A 13,742-nucleotide genomic window follows, 5' to 3' on the forward strand; every position below is an offset into this window, starting at 1 on the left:
CCAGCCGGCATCTTCTCGCCCCGCAGCGGGCTTCTAAGTCCACAGCAATCACGCTAACTCTCAGCTAACGCAGGCCCCAAGAATGGCCTGGAAATAGCTCAGCTTTAGACTTTCAGACGATCTTTTCTTAATCTGATACTGCTGTTCACTGTTACACACAGTTAAGGATTACTCTTCAATAGAAGCTATCCTGTTTTCTGGGTCTTCAAGAAAACAGCCACAGGATTGCATTTAAATAAGATAAAACTAATGACGCAATTTCCTCAAGATTGAATTCTAATTTATTCTTAATCACCAAGTTACAATTTGTCCCCATTCCTAACCTTGCAATGTCAACAATGAACGCCCTCTTAATAATGGTATAATAAACAGCCCAACTGTGATCTTCATTCATTTAACACCCAAGCATATACTTAGAAAGAAATGTGCAGAAAAAAAAGGACCAGCAATGTATCAGATGTTTTCAAATCTTTAAATGCGATGTATGTGTGAGGCATGACATTTTACATTATTGTAGACCTTACAATTTGAGGGGCACCAATTAATCTCACTCCCTACAACTCACCTTACATGTACATCATCCTAATGAATGGGGCATTAGGTTAATTAATATGTTTAGCTATTTTTAAAACTGCTTCAGGTAATTAATACAAATATGATCCGCAGAACTTATGATATTTACCTCTTTGGGTGTTGGATGAACTGTGCACATACTGAGAATAAATGGACCAGTGACTCACAGTAAACAACCTTACTTTGACTAGATTGGATTAGATTGGCTATTATAAAGTGTGTGAAATCTGCTGAATTTGCAATATTCCCCTCCCTGTTTATAGTGAGTCTGCACAAAGATTGCCAATGACACAGGGCCAGAGGACTGGAGTGAAACTGGACCTTCTGAAGAGAAAGGTTAGTCTGACACAGCAGACAGGACAGATGCTGTATTTCCTTCACCACCTATGCTGGCGAAGGGATAATTAAAAGACATAAACTTGTTCAGGACAGAGCATTGGAGGATACAGGGATAGAGCCATCCAATAGTTTCCGCTGAAATTCACTGTAGCCCTATAACAAATCAGGTCAAAGGTTCAAATCCAGTGGTTATTAAGACGCCACGCCGGTTAATCACAAGGCCACGCAAGGCTCAAACCGTTCAATCACAATTTCAGGTAGGGAATTTCTAGATGGACTGTTGCTGGAATCCTGATTTGATCACCATGGAATATCAATAACAAACTGACATGAACAAAAGAAGATTGTCATCATATGTATTATCAAATAAAATTATCAAATAAGAATTTAATTCATTATGGTACATGTATATTTATTGACTTGATTCCCATATTTGTACTAAAGATCACATCATTTAATACATTACAGTAATCAGCTCTATTGGTTTACATCAACAGCCAATTTGCAGTTCTAAAGAGACTTGAAAGGTTCAAATCCTTGAATCTAATACAGCAATAAACGGCTAAGTGGTCACACAGGAATGAATCTGCAATTACGATGGTCACATTAGGCCCATCAAACAGCGAAAAAAAACAAAACAACAAAAAAAAACCCCCACCCCCATTAAAGTCATTACCAATTAACGCCCTTTGAGGATGCATTCTTGAGGAGCTTTACCTGGGATTCCTATTTATTGTTATCCCCACCTGTATTGATTAAACTTGGCCAATGGAAAGCGCCTTAATAAAGGTGGTTGAACAGCTGTCATGTAATTAACCCACTGTACCCTTCCCAGCGACAGCCCTTACAAACCCCCTCATTAGACGGATCAATATCGTATAATCTCTTCACGCTCAGCCATCAGGACAGATTTATGGCAGGAAAAGTGATCGGAAACTCACCTTCTGGCCATTTAAAAGCTCCCCTTTGATAAACAAACATGTTTTAATTTCCTGATGATCACATTTATCTCGCCACTTTCACTTCCTGTTAATTTCCTTGCCGAGAGAATTATGTAGCACTCCGGCCAAGCTAATAAGTCTACGATACATACACTGTACGTTGCTACAGTTGTTTGAGAAATCTCTGTATCTGTATGTATGCGTGCATGTCTATCATTCAATTTTCTCCACAATTATTCATCTGATGGACTTGCCGAAAGTGCTATTGAGGCTGCAGGGAAGACAACTACAGTGTTAAGTATTCGAAAAAAATGGATACTACATGTCTACGTGTATGGTTATGCAAATTAGGCAATGCCGCTGTCCCAAATCTCTACATGTCAACTTTCCTTTAATGAATGAATATTATACACAGCCATTCACAGGGAGTAGCAAATATGAATTATTTTCAATGGGCATTGCACCAGTACAAACAAGAATCTGTATGTCCGAAATTACTCCCCTTCCATCCCCTAACATTCTCAAAAATAAAAGAAAAACAATAAAGAAAAAAGACATGATAGGATGTTGCTTAGTTTGGCTTCGTATAGATAAGCCATTCGTGGTGTTCCCTGATCGCACGACTGGCACAACCAGACTGAATGGACAAATGTAGCACCCAAATGTAGCATCCAGAAAAGAATACAGTGTACGTGAAAATCCATCACTGCATTAAGTACCTGATGGTATGTGACTAATTATGAAAATAATTTTCCAATTGTAATTAAACGTAAGCATGCATAAGTTTAGATTAGAGGGAAGATGTATGCTAAATTTCACAGAAATAGCTTCAGTACTTTAAGAAGAGCCGATTGCCATTAAACTTTAATAAGCATGCACAAGTTCAGATGATAGGCAAGATGTATGGTAAGTCTCATGGAAAGGGGCGCTGTAGTTTGGGGTGGGGTATTGTATGTACGAAATCTTGTCTACAGACAGACGGACAGGCAGGGTAAATTCGGTATACCCCTCAATGGCATAAAGATATAAATTGTTCTATTTTTGTATGAACATATACTGTCAGCATTTAATGCTTGTGTCTGGCATGTGAATGTACTAGTCATCAGACCCTGGCAGGACTGATTGTCGTTTGCAAGTTCAATGTCCTCCATGACAGATAATACCATGCAACAGATACGTCAGGCAGCTGGCTCCTAACGGGCTGTAAACTGCTGAGAAGCAGTCCCCCAGGTGCTGGAAATGCAAAGGTACCGGAGACAATTCCATCCATATTGCCTTATTATGAACAAAGATATGTGAACATAGCTTACACAAAACCAATGTCATAGATACATATGCAGTGAACTCAGATTTACCTCAGGTTTACCTGAAATGAAAACATACAACACCATGTCTAATTTCTGCTACGGAAATGCTCCATAAAAAATTAAACATAAATGTATGTTAACACAGTCATTAAATTTGAATCTGCTTCAAATTTTTTATATGCACAGCACTTATTTACTTGTGCTTAAATGAGCAGGCAAATACATATGTTGCATACATGAAGATTTTATTTCAAATATTATATCGGCTGGGAATAGCTTATTTCTCAGTGAAAGGATTCATGAGGAAAACATATCTTGATGGGAAAGTGAGGAGGTTCCAGGCAAGTTCAAGATACAGTATAGCACACTGCTACCATTTCTTTGCCATTCGTTCAAATTTACACACAGTGGCGCTCTGCAGGCAACACAACCTCCGCACAAATCAAGGTAACAATAAGAGCTAATTGTGGTAAAGGAAGTAATTTTTTGTTCTCGCTTTGAAGTCAAGCATAGATGCCAGCCAGTCTGGAGCTACTGTTTCTTCTTCTTTTTTTGGTATTTTAATTTAACAAGTGTGGCTTCTGGTCAACATGACACTGTACTGCCGTCAGCCTACCTGTACATCTCCGATACCAGGTACATGTAAATAAGCCAGTCTATTATCTAACGTCATAAGCAAAATCTATTAAACAGGATGTACAGCCAATGGATAAATTCACCCGCACAGGAAATCACCTATATATAAAATGTCACAAAAATTTTTCACCAAATATAATATAGTACCTCTGCACAAAAAGTGTAGATGGGGGATTAGCTGATGAAAAATCATGTGCAGTGTGTTGGAAAAAATTTTTTTCTTCAAATTTGAACATAGATCATTCAGTTAGTCATGTTAGTGCGGCACTTATGGGGGGTATGTCGCAGCTAAATGTAAATGCACACTAGTGCTTGTTGAAACATACGTGCATATAGGCCTTTTGGGGGTATACAATTATCCATTATTACTTTATGCGGAAAATCGAGATAATAGGTAAAATATCCTTGCTGGGTCAAAACCCCCAAGGAGAGGAATTGTCTTGACAAGATATCGAGTAAAAGGTCATTGAGATAAGGAATCATCTGATTTAATATCAAACCAATAATATTACAGAGGAGAAGAGGCACCGTGCTGTCACACACAGCCACGAATACAGTTACAGCAGACTGGAGCTAATGGATATCCTGCACGTGCTGGCACAGGCATGCTAAACACACTGTTCCCTCATGCAAATGAGCTCCGTTTATGGTGGCTGCATGGTAGTGACACTGAATAAATTCTACCAAATGGGCTCAGTCATAAATCAGATGGTCCTGTCAACACTGAGAGTAGCATTGCAATAAAGGCAATCCATGAATGTAGAATCGTAAATCCAGGAGCCAGAAAGAAGCAAAGCATAAATTCACTTTCTGACAAAGTACAGGCAAACAGTGTGTGTAAATACAGTCATTTAGGAGGGCAACTGACAATGAGCCATATCCTCTAATATTACTCTAGAACAGCAAGATATGATGGAGAGTGATATTGGCTGACCTGAGTCAACTGATATGTCAGTTGGGATAACAAAGAAAAAGGGGAAAAAAAATCAATTTTAAGGGTCCCTTTTAGGTATTAACTACATATATATACCATTCCTGGAAGTTAGTCTAAACCCTACGGAAGGGACCATGTTAAAATGCCAGGGTATTTTCTGGTAATTACCAGCTCGGCACTCCAAGAGTAATAAATCCCAGAGACAAGAGAATTGCCACTTTACCTTGCAGAACAGTGGGTCAATCCCAAGCCTATAATAACCACACAGGGTTTTCTTAGGGCTTAATTGACACCTGACCAATGGCAGTTGAGAGCTGCTTTATTGGGGGCTTATGCTACTGTCAGCTGAGACATCAACAAATGTACAGCTAGGATGGCAAAAGCTGCTCTACAAAGTTTCACTGTATTTAATTTACAAAACCAGAAGAATGTTGTGTACTAAGAATTGAAATTACAATTGTTTAGGTTAATGTCACTGAAATCGATGATTAGAGGAACCAGCATTGTTTGACAAGACACTGTGCCAAGTTGTCCATTATCATCATATCTGACTTCATCCAGAAGACAGCACCCAAGCACAGTAGAAAAACTTTCTCATTCTGATTTTTCTCAATCTGACAAACTGACAGTTTAACCCCAACATAGATATAATTTGATAAATCCACCGCCATTGGGAATTAGAGCCCTTCTGAGTATGCATGCGGTAAAACACCTAACCAAACTAAGCCTCTATGGGTTAAACAAAGGTAAGTCACCAAGCATCAGGGGCTAAAAGAATTCTCTGGACAGTTGCAGTTTGTTGTGTCCTCCGGAAGATTTTTTCCTGCCAACCAGGGGCTAAATTCCACAAAGTAAGATGTTCTGGTTTGCTGTGGGACTAAACATCCTTTTCACCAATATACAGTGTATCCTTGTAGCAGGCCAGAGCTGATGCCAACATATGTATGGTACTGTATCACTAAAAAACCATGCCAAAAGACACCAGACACTCAGTAACACTGTACTGACACTAGGCCAACAAGTACTTGGTCTATTACTTTTATGTCCAGTAAAGATTGTAAAGTCTTTGGTATGACATGCCTCATTTTTGACAGAAGTAAAAACTGGAAATGTTATTTTAATGCTTATTCTTGGATAGTCTGAGTTAAAACTGGGATCATTTAAAATGTTCAGAGAATTACATCAAGTTTTAACTTCTGGAAATAACTGTCACTATTATTTGGTATTTAGTTTTAATAATCCAGGACACTATAACCAAAATGTCCCTATTGTACATGTACCTGTTAAAATTCAGCTGAATAACAGGGCAGTTTTTCAAAGTTTTACAGAGATATCATGTTCCATGCTTAATACAAAAGTATTATTTATATGTTTGGAACTTTGGTACAGGTACTGTACATGTATAACAAGAGATACAGTTAATAATAGCAATGATAGTGGGAAAAGATCCAGGGAAAAGTACAATGAGTATAAAAAGAGAAAGCCAGATTTAAACCCATCACCATTTTCTTAAATACATGTAGCAACACATGTTTTAACAAAAACAATAGTTATATCTGACATATTATGAATTAGTACAAATTTAATAAAGGTACATATGTAGAAATCAACATTTAAGCTTACATTTACCTTAGCATTCCAATGTAGTAAAAAATCACATTAATCTAATACACAAATGTAAGTGTAACCCAAATTCTTCATTTGATACAATATTCACTGACATCTGACTTGATAGGTGAAAATTATTTAATACATTTACCCCAACAGCTAGTACATAAATACTAAAGAGCAGAATGCAGTAAACTATGTGTTAGCAACAGCAGAGACTAGAGCATAAATCAGAGATACATTACAGCCATTTCATTTTGATGAGATATCCAACAGTTTTTGAGTGCATGTTTATATATTAATAGCTGCACACTGTATGTGACTTGAGGGCTTGGTTATTGGTGTTAGCCTGCAAGCATTTAACAATAATTAGTGTTAGTTAAACTATATCCGCTTCCATACTAAGCTTGGTCAAGAGAGAAGGTGCATGTGTACCTGCCTTCTGTAGAGTTGAAATGCAAACATGTGCCCAAAATGACTGTCAAACCTGGGACAAACAATATCAATGAAAGAACAACACAATTATGCAAAAGTGTCATACCTGATGAAAGCAGATGGTTAAATAGCATTGTGACATGGCTAAAATTATAATCACCTATTTAAAATCAAAATGACAAACAAAGCAACTGAAAAGTAAAAAATCAAGTAATTCCGTAGAAAATCAATTAGCAAACACAGGCAATAATCAAAAGAAGCATAAATTGAAAGAAGAGCAAAAACAATTCACGAAACTGCTATATAAGCACACATGTGTATGAATAGCACAGGGTATTGCTGTGGACTTAGCATGGCATTCCTTTTAATTCTAGCAAAACACACAGGACATTTAACGGTTTAAAGCTTGTATATATACATTTTGATGTGCCATATCCATATCTGGATACTAGCACTATGTGTACAATATAACTATTGAAGTACATGTATTAAGAGCATGACTCCTAACCATAAGGTACAAGAGGTGCCTGTATCAGTCCTTGACAGGGAGTTTATGGATTTCCTCGCTCTCAATGTTCATGCGACCATCTAGTGACATTATTACATAGTTGAAGACATTCATGGGGCTGTTCGTTTTCTTCAGTAATACAGTGTTCGAGTCTGTATGCCACAAGGGGGCAAGTTTGTCAGTATAACATGCTAAAAGTTTGATGCTTAACACCACAGCCACAATGGTTTTCACAGCGGTAAAGCTGTCCACCATTGCATATAAGTGTAAAATTCTGGAGTACAGCATTAAACATCAATGAAATAAATAAACAAATATAACAAACAAAGTAAACCAAAAGAAAAAACAAACCTATATCAGACTTTCATGAAAATATGGGCCACTGCTGTATAGGCATATCAATCATTATAACAATGTTCATGTATTGATAATAATGTTCATGTATTGATAATAATGTATTGATAATAATGTTTATGTATTGATAATAATGTTCATGTACTGATAACAATGTATTTATAATAATGTTCATGTACTGATAATAATGTATTGATAATAACATTCATGTATTGATAACAATGTATTTATAATAATGTTCATGTACTGATAATAATGTATTGATAATAAGGTTCATGTGTTGATAATAATGTATTGATAATAATGTTCATGTATTGCACAAGACTATCTCATTGCTTAGCAGCTATGCTATTTTAAGTGAAAGTTAGCCTTTAGTCGATTGACCAGAGAAGGAGGGTTCTATTATAAATTAATTCAACCCACTGGGTGCTACAAGTCATCAAAACAAAAATCATTGTAGTACATCAGTCAAAATTTCCATAGCCAATCCCAGAACAAGTTTGCAGATTGCAAAAATTTATTAACCTGAATCCCAGGGTCTAACACACAACATGCTTCAGGTATAGTAGACAGGACAGGTAGTCCTGAGCATAGAAACGGAGGAATGTCCTGTGCCAGCAAGTTCAAGGATTCAGGAAAATGCAATTACTGCAGATTGTCTCACTTTTCCAGGGTCTTGCCAATCGTGGTGAAGGAGGCAAGCTGTGAAGGAGGGAGAACAGGCTGGACAAGAGAAAGTCATTGTCCTCCGTTATCAACAGGTTGGGTTAAATAGTCTACATAAAGATGGAGTCCTGACGTTCAGAATTCCCCTTGAGTCGACTAAATGGCTCGATCAATATCAAGAGTGTGAGCAAAAGTTAGGTGTTATAATTTGCTTTTACCACTGAAATCAATAAAGCCTGATGGAAAACATCCAGGGTGTTTTGGAGACAAGCAGTGTTGAGAAACATACAGACCTTTGCCAGCTGATAATAAAGACCGGGTGACAATACATGTATCGGGGGGGGGGGGGGATGGATGATACCAGCTGAGCAAGGATTTCCTCTCAAACGATATCAGCTCAAAGAGGATTCATTAGTCAGGATATCAAGAAAAAGTAGATCTGTCAAAATAAGTCGGTCAGGGGAGAGGATTTGGAGATAAGGGAAGACTCGCTGAGGAAAGATTTGCTTCAAGAGGATCCTCAGACAGAAAGAGTTCAACAGGAATTAAACATAGTCGGCAGACCCTTCAGGGTACACATATGTAAGCTGTCAAGGTGTTTTCCTTATCAGGAGGACACTAGTCAAGAAAAGCATTAAGGATAATCTGACAGAGCAATCGCAAGACATCTGTTTGGAAATGATTAAGATGTATCACTTGTAAACAACACATCAAGGAAGGATGTTATAAGCTTTGTATGAAATAACAAGACAATTTATCATTGTTTAGTTCACCAGTTTCATGCTAGCTTTTACTTTATGTTAGGATATATACAATTACATGTATCTGATGGGAACAAAATCATCAGTAAATGATGGCCAGCAAAATGCGCCATCAATTTTAAGGATATTATGACAACATGAAAAGAACAAAACTATTTAAAAATAGTTGTAAAGCTAACACAGGCCATGGAATTTGGCTGGTTGATGTAACCCAAAAAATCGGTTACATGTTTTAAGCCTTGAATAACCGATCGTTCAGTTTTGGCATGATGCCAACAATGACCAATTGTCCGTGCAAATTAGTTACGTGAACATGTGGCTAATGAAGCCATCTATAGTACTTCTTAGCAACTTTTTTCCTTTTATTAACGGTAACTTCGGCAAAGCCTAATAATTTACATATCAAGTTGGTCGTATTGCAGGACAGTCCGCCATCATACACGTCCAGCAGAATCCTCGGAGAGCACAATGCCCACATGGCGGGGGGGGGGGGGGGGGGGGGGGCACAGCATGAACGGTGATCAGCATACATCAAGGTGGATCAGGAACATATTTGTCATACATGCTGAGAAAAACATGGCTTTCAAGGCCAGACCAGCAAGTGTTATATTCCTGAGTGTTTTTATCTTCTTTGATGATTAATAATTACTTCTATAGTTTTAATAGTTACTTGTAATTTGTGTAACTTCCAACTGGCTTATGTAGCCCTCACCATCCCTGTCTGATAAAATGGTTTCGTCCACAGGGTGAAATGATATAACCACTGGCACGATGAAATGTCAATGATGACCAGCTCAGATCAAGTCTTGTCTACAAACTTAGTGACGCGCATAGGTACCTCCTGAGAAAAGTTCTGTGTTATAACAAAATATGAAAACTTTTAATAAATAGAGTGCGGACCTCAACGAAATTTGGTCAGAGAAGAAAGCAGGTGACTACAATTAGAGCATAATGGCACTGAGTTTTTTTATGGGGAGAGATAAAAAAAAATGGGCCGAACTTTCATTCTGCACTGCTCCATTATCCCTTGTTCAAACCCTTTCAAACTTTAGACATTCAAATGGCATGATTTTGTTAATATACTGACCAATTTTCAGAGTCATAGCTTGGTTAGTCTGTACACAGGGTTAAAATAAAAACATAGCCTCGAAAAAAGCACCTGTTAAGTGTCATGAGTGCGCGCTGCACCTGTGTGACATGCATCAAGGACGGCTGAAAGAAATTACTCTTTAAGGAGATTCAGGACTCAATCAGTTCATGGAAGAAAGGTTTGTGTGCCATCTACCGAGAAGATGGAGGACCAATTGATCACCTTTTCAAGTAAAACAAGCTAGAACATCATTTTGAAATGTCCAGAACATGTGTTTTTGAGTGTATTTTGATTCTGGTCTCATGAACAGAAATCTTAAAGGATGAAATCGAAATTTAGTCTGTATACTTAGGACATAATGGCTTTTGAGTGTGTAAATTTTTAGAAGCTGACGCAAGAGGGTTTCGGAGATACTGAGTGTCAAAGTAAGGCCCATTTTTTTATGCCCGCTTGATATACATGTACATGTAATATGCAGGAATATTCTTTACCATGAACAGCTACATGTAGATTAGCATTTATGTAAGTCGCCCAGAAGACATTTATTTATATGATTATCTGCTTGGTATTTTAAGCTTTGCTCAAAATGCACCCAGGTAGTAAATCACTTAAGCTATTAAATGTGACAGGTACAAAGAGCAATGATAATGAAGAGCAGTAATGCAGAATAACAAGTATATTAATCAGTAAACTGTAAAGTTAAAACAACCACTCCCAGCCTCCGCCTTCACACAGTCAATTTAGCCAAGCGATACCAGTCTATTAGATAAAAAGTTAACTGTGACTATATAAGCGTTAGTCTCCTAGCCTGTTCACATAAAACTGTAATTGTGACAAACGTTTACAGGGAGTTGATTTTTTCAGGTTTAATCCGGGCAACAAATTACTGCCAACTGCTAACATATTTCAAGGAAATGAATTGTTTCCAATTATGGCCTGAGCCTCTTGCTTTTACTCTGCTATTTATTAAACTGAATCTACAGTTTACAGTTGTTTGAACACATCACATCAGATTTATAATCATTTAGGCTTACAGAATAAAACACTCTGCTTATCAAATAAATTTCATTCACTCTCACTACTCAGTATTAACAGGTGTGCGAAAAAATTTTGCTCTATTAACTCAATGTTTCCTTGCAAATTGGAATTTACCACAGAACTGACATGATTTGGTTTTTTTAAATCTGGAGTCAATTGTCAGAATTGCTTTCTCACTGCATGTAGTTCATTGCTCATGGCTATCACAAAGAGATGTCCAATCAGTGCCTCCTGCATTGATTTCATATTTTTTCAGGAAACAGCTAGTCATATAAAACAGAAAAAAAAAATGAAAGCTGACTTAAGAAGTCTAATTTGTTTTCATGTTTGCTTCATAAAATAATGTAAAGGTGTCTTTGCGATTCAAGTAGCAAATTATTTCCTTCAAAAAAATATTGAAGTACTAAATACACATTTTGTACATGCATGTGTGGATATCTAATATTTTCTACACGGGAAAGCTAAAAGTAGAATCAGTGAGCAATTTGTAGCGTATTCCATTCTTTTTTCTACAGATCACAGCATGACAATATTCCAATGTGCACAGACCCAGGGACAGTATCATCACAAGGTTGTATAGTTAGACCAAAACTTAAAACAGTACTTTGGTGAGTACAAGTCCAGATCATGCTGGCTTCCTCTCCGGCTGTACGCGGGAAGGCCTGCCAGCAGCCTGCGGATGGTCGTGGGTTTACGAGCTCGGTTTCCTCCCACCATAATGCTGCCTGCTGTCATATAAGTTAAATATTCCTGAGTACGACGTAAAATAACAATAAAATAAATAAATAAATAAAAAAACAGGACTTTGTATTTTGAACAAGATGCTCTCATGCAGACGATGTGTTCAGCATGCATTCTTATTTATTTATTTGATTGGTGTTTTACGCCGTACTCAAGAATATTTCACTTATATGACAGCGACCAGCATTATGGTGGGAGGAAACCGGGCACAGCCCTGGGGAAAAACACGACCATCCGCAGGTTGCTGAGGTTACCGCATTGGTGAGAGACTCCTGGGTCATTACGCTGCGCTAGCGCGCTAACCAACTGAGCCACGGAGGCCCCCAGCATGCATTCTGGTTCTTCACTTTTAAATTTAAGAACTACCGGGGCTTTAGATTTATACCCTAATTTGGGCATACACATACCATTCACTCTAGCTATTGGCCTTAATTTGGGTGGATGTACAATTTATAAACATGTACAAACATCTTGTCATTGACTCACAAAGTTCAGGAGGTGAAGTGCACATTTTGGAGTTTCATGGTGATAAATGCTTGGGTGATTTGTACATGTATCTTGGGCGCACCCTTTACTGTGCCGTGTAAGGTGGAATGCAAAGTAATGACTACTACAGGTGTACTTCTCATAGAGAGGATTTTGCTTTCAGTAATAGCTAAGATAAACACAAAGTCATTGGGATTATACAAGAAGTCACAGCACTCCCTAAATTTTCACACCTCTTCTCATAGAAAGCTTGCTGTTCTCAGACGTACTGGCCTACTGATTTCTGAAACATACCCATACATGTCTGTGATTTAAGCCGTCACCTGTGACTGCCACAAGGCAGAAAAGTTACCCCGCACAGGCTAATTACTTGGCAGTGTGACTGCTACCTTCCTGAGTCTAGGGCTGCAGCTGATCAGACTCAAGAGGGTTGTGAAATATCACATGGGTCTCATCCTAAAGTTATAGAAGGCCCTCTCCAGCATGTAATTACCTTGGCAGGTGTAATAAGAGTGAAAATAGAAGGATCATAAACTGAGGTGTTTGGTTTGATTTGACTGCTTATTAACACAACACTGAAGAGATTTTCACCTGAAGGCTGCCAAAAGCAAAATATTATCGGTTCCCATTTTATATAGTTAACCATTACAGTAATGTTAAAGTTAAAGTAATAAACATACAACTTTTAATTAATAGTAACTATTAGCATTCTTTAAAAATGTATGTTTCTTACTTTAGTATGAATTTCAGTAAACATCAACACCAGTCTTCACAGAACTATATATGGCATTATGTTAAAGTCAAAACCAGTGCTAACATTTCGTTATATACATTGTGTGTTTATACACTTAATGATAAATGAAGTCTTAATGATGTACACATAATGTACTTTATGAAGTACACATCAAACAAAAACTGCTCTGTGAAGCAAACCACAGACAAAGCCTTGGAATAGTAGCAGGCTTACAGATGGAAAAACCCACACTGTAAAGTAATAAACAGTTCATATATTACCCTGTGCTAGACAAGATTATTTATTTATGGGCGCCAGTCATTGGTCACCGGAGTCATTGCCAGGAGTTTGGTTAAAGGAAGCAGGAGCTCAAATCCACAGCAATTAGGCTTAGTGTTGAAAGTAGGCAAGCGTGGTTTATTGGATTATCCCCTTTGTACAAATGGCTTTTTATGAGCTACATGACAGAAGTGACAGATAGCACATTGAGCTTTCCCCATTACAGAGATTCAAAGGAATGCAGGAAAGTCAGACTACTACTACTGGCATTTGTCTTGGTTTGAACCAGAAAAAAATCCAAAAAACAAAATGT

General features: G+C 37.6%; 1 protein-coding gene across 1 annotated transcript in view; it reads right to left on the reverse strand.

The window, feature by feature from the left end:
- The window catches only part of LOC135473656 (diacylglycerol lipase-alpha-like), a 71,118-nt gene that overhangs the window by 32,292 nt on the left and 25,084 nt on the right, over nt 1-13,742 (reverse strand). The gene's annotated exons all lie outside the window — the stretch shown is intronic.

Source organism: Liolophura sinensis, chromosome 1, assembly GCF_032854445.1.
Source record: "Liolophura sinensis isolate JHLJ2023 chromosome 1, CUHK_Ljap_v2, whole genome shotgun sequence".
NCBI classification, from domain to species: Eukaryota; Metazoa; Mollusca; class Polyplacophora; order Chitonida; family Chitonidae; genus Liolophura; species Liolophura sinensis.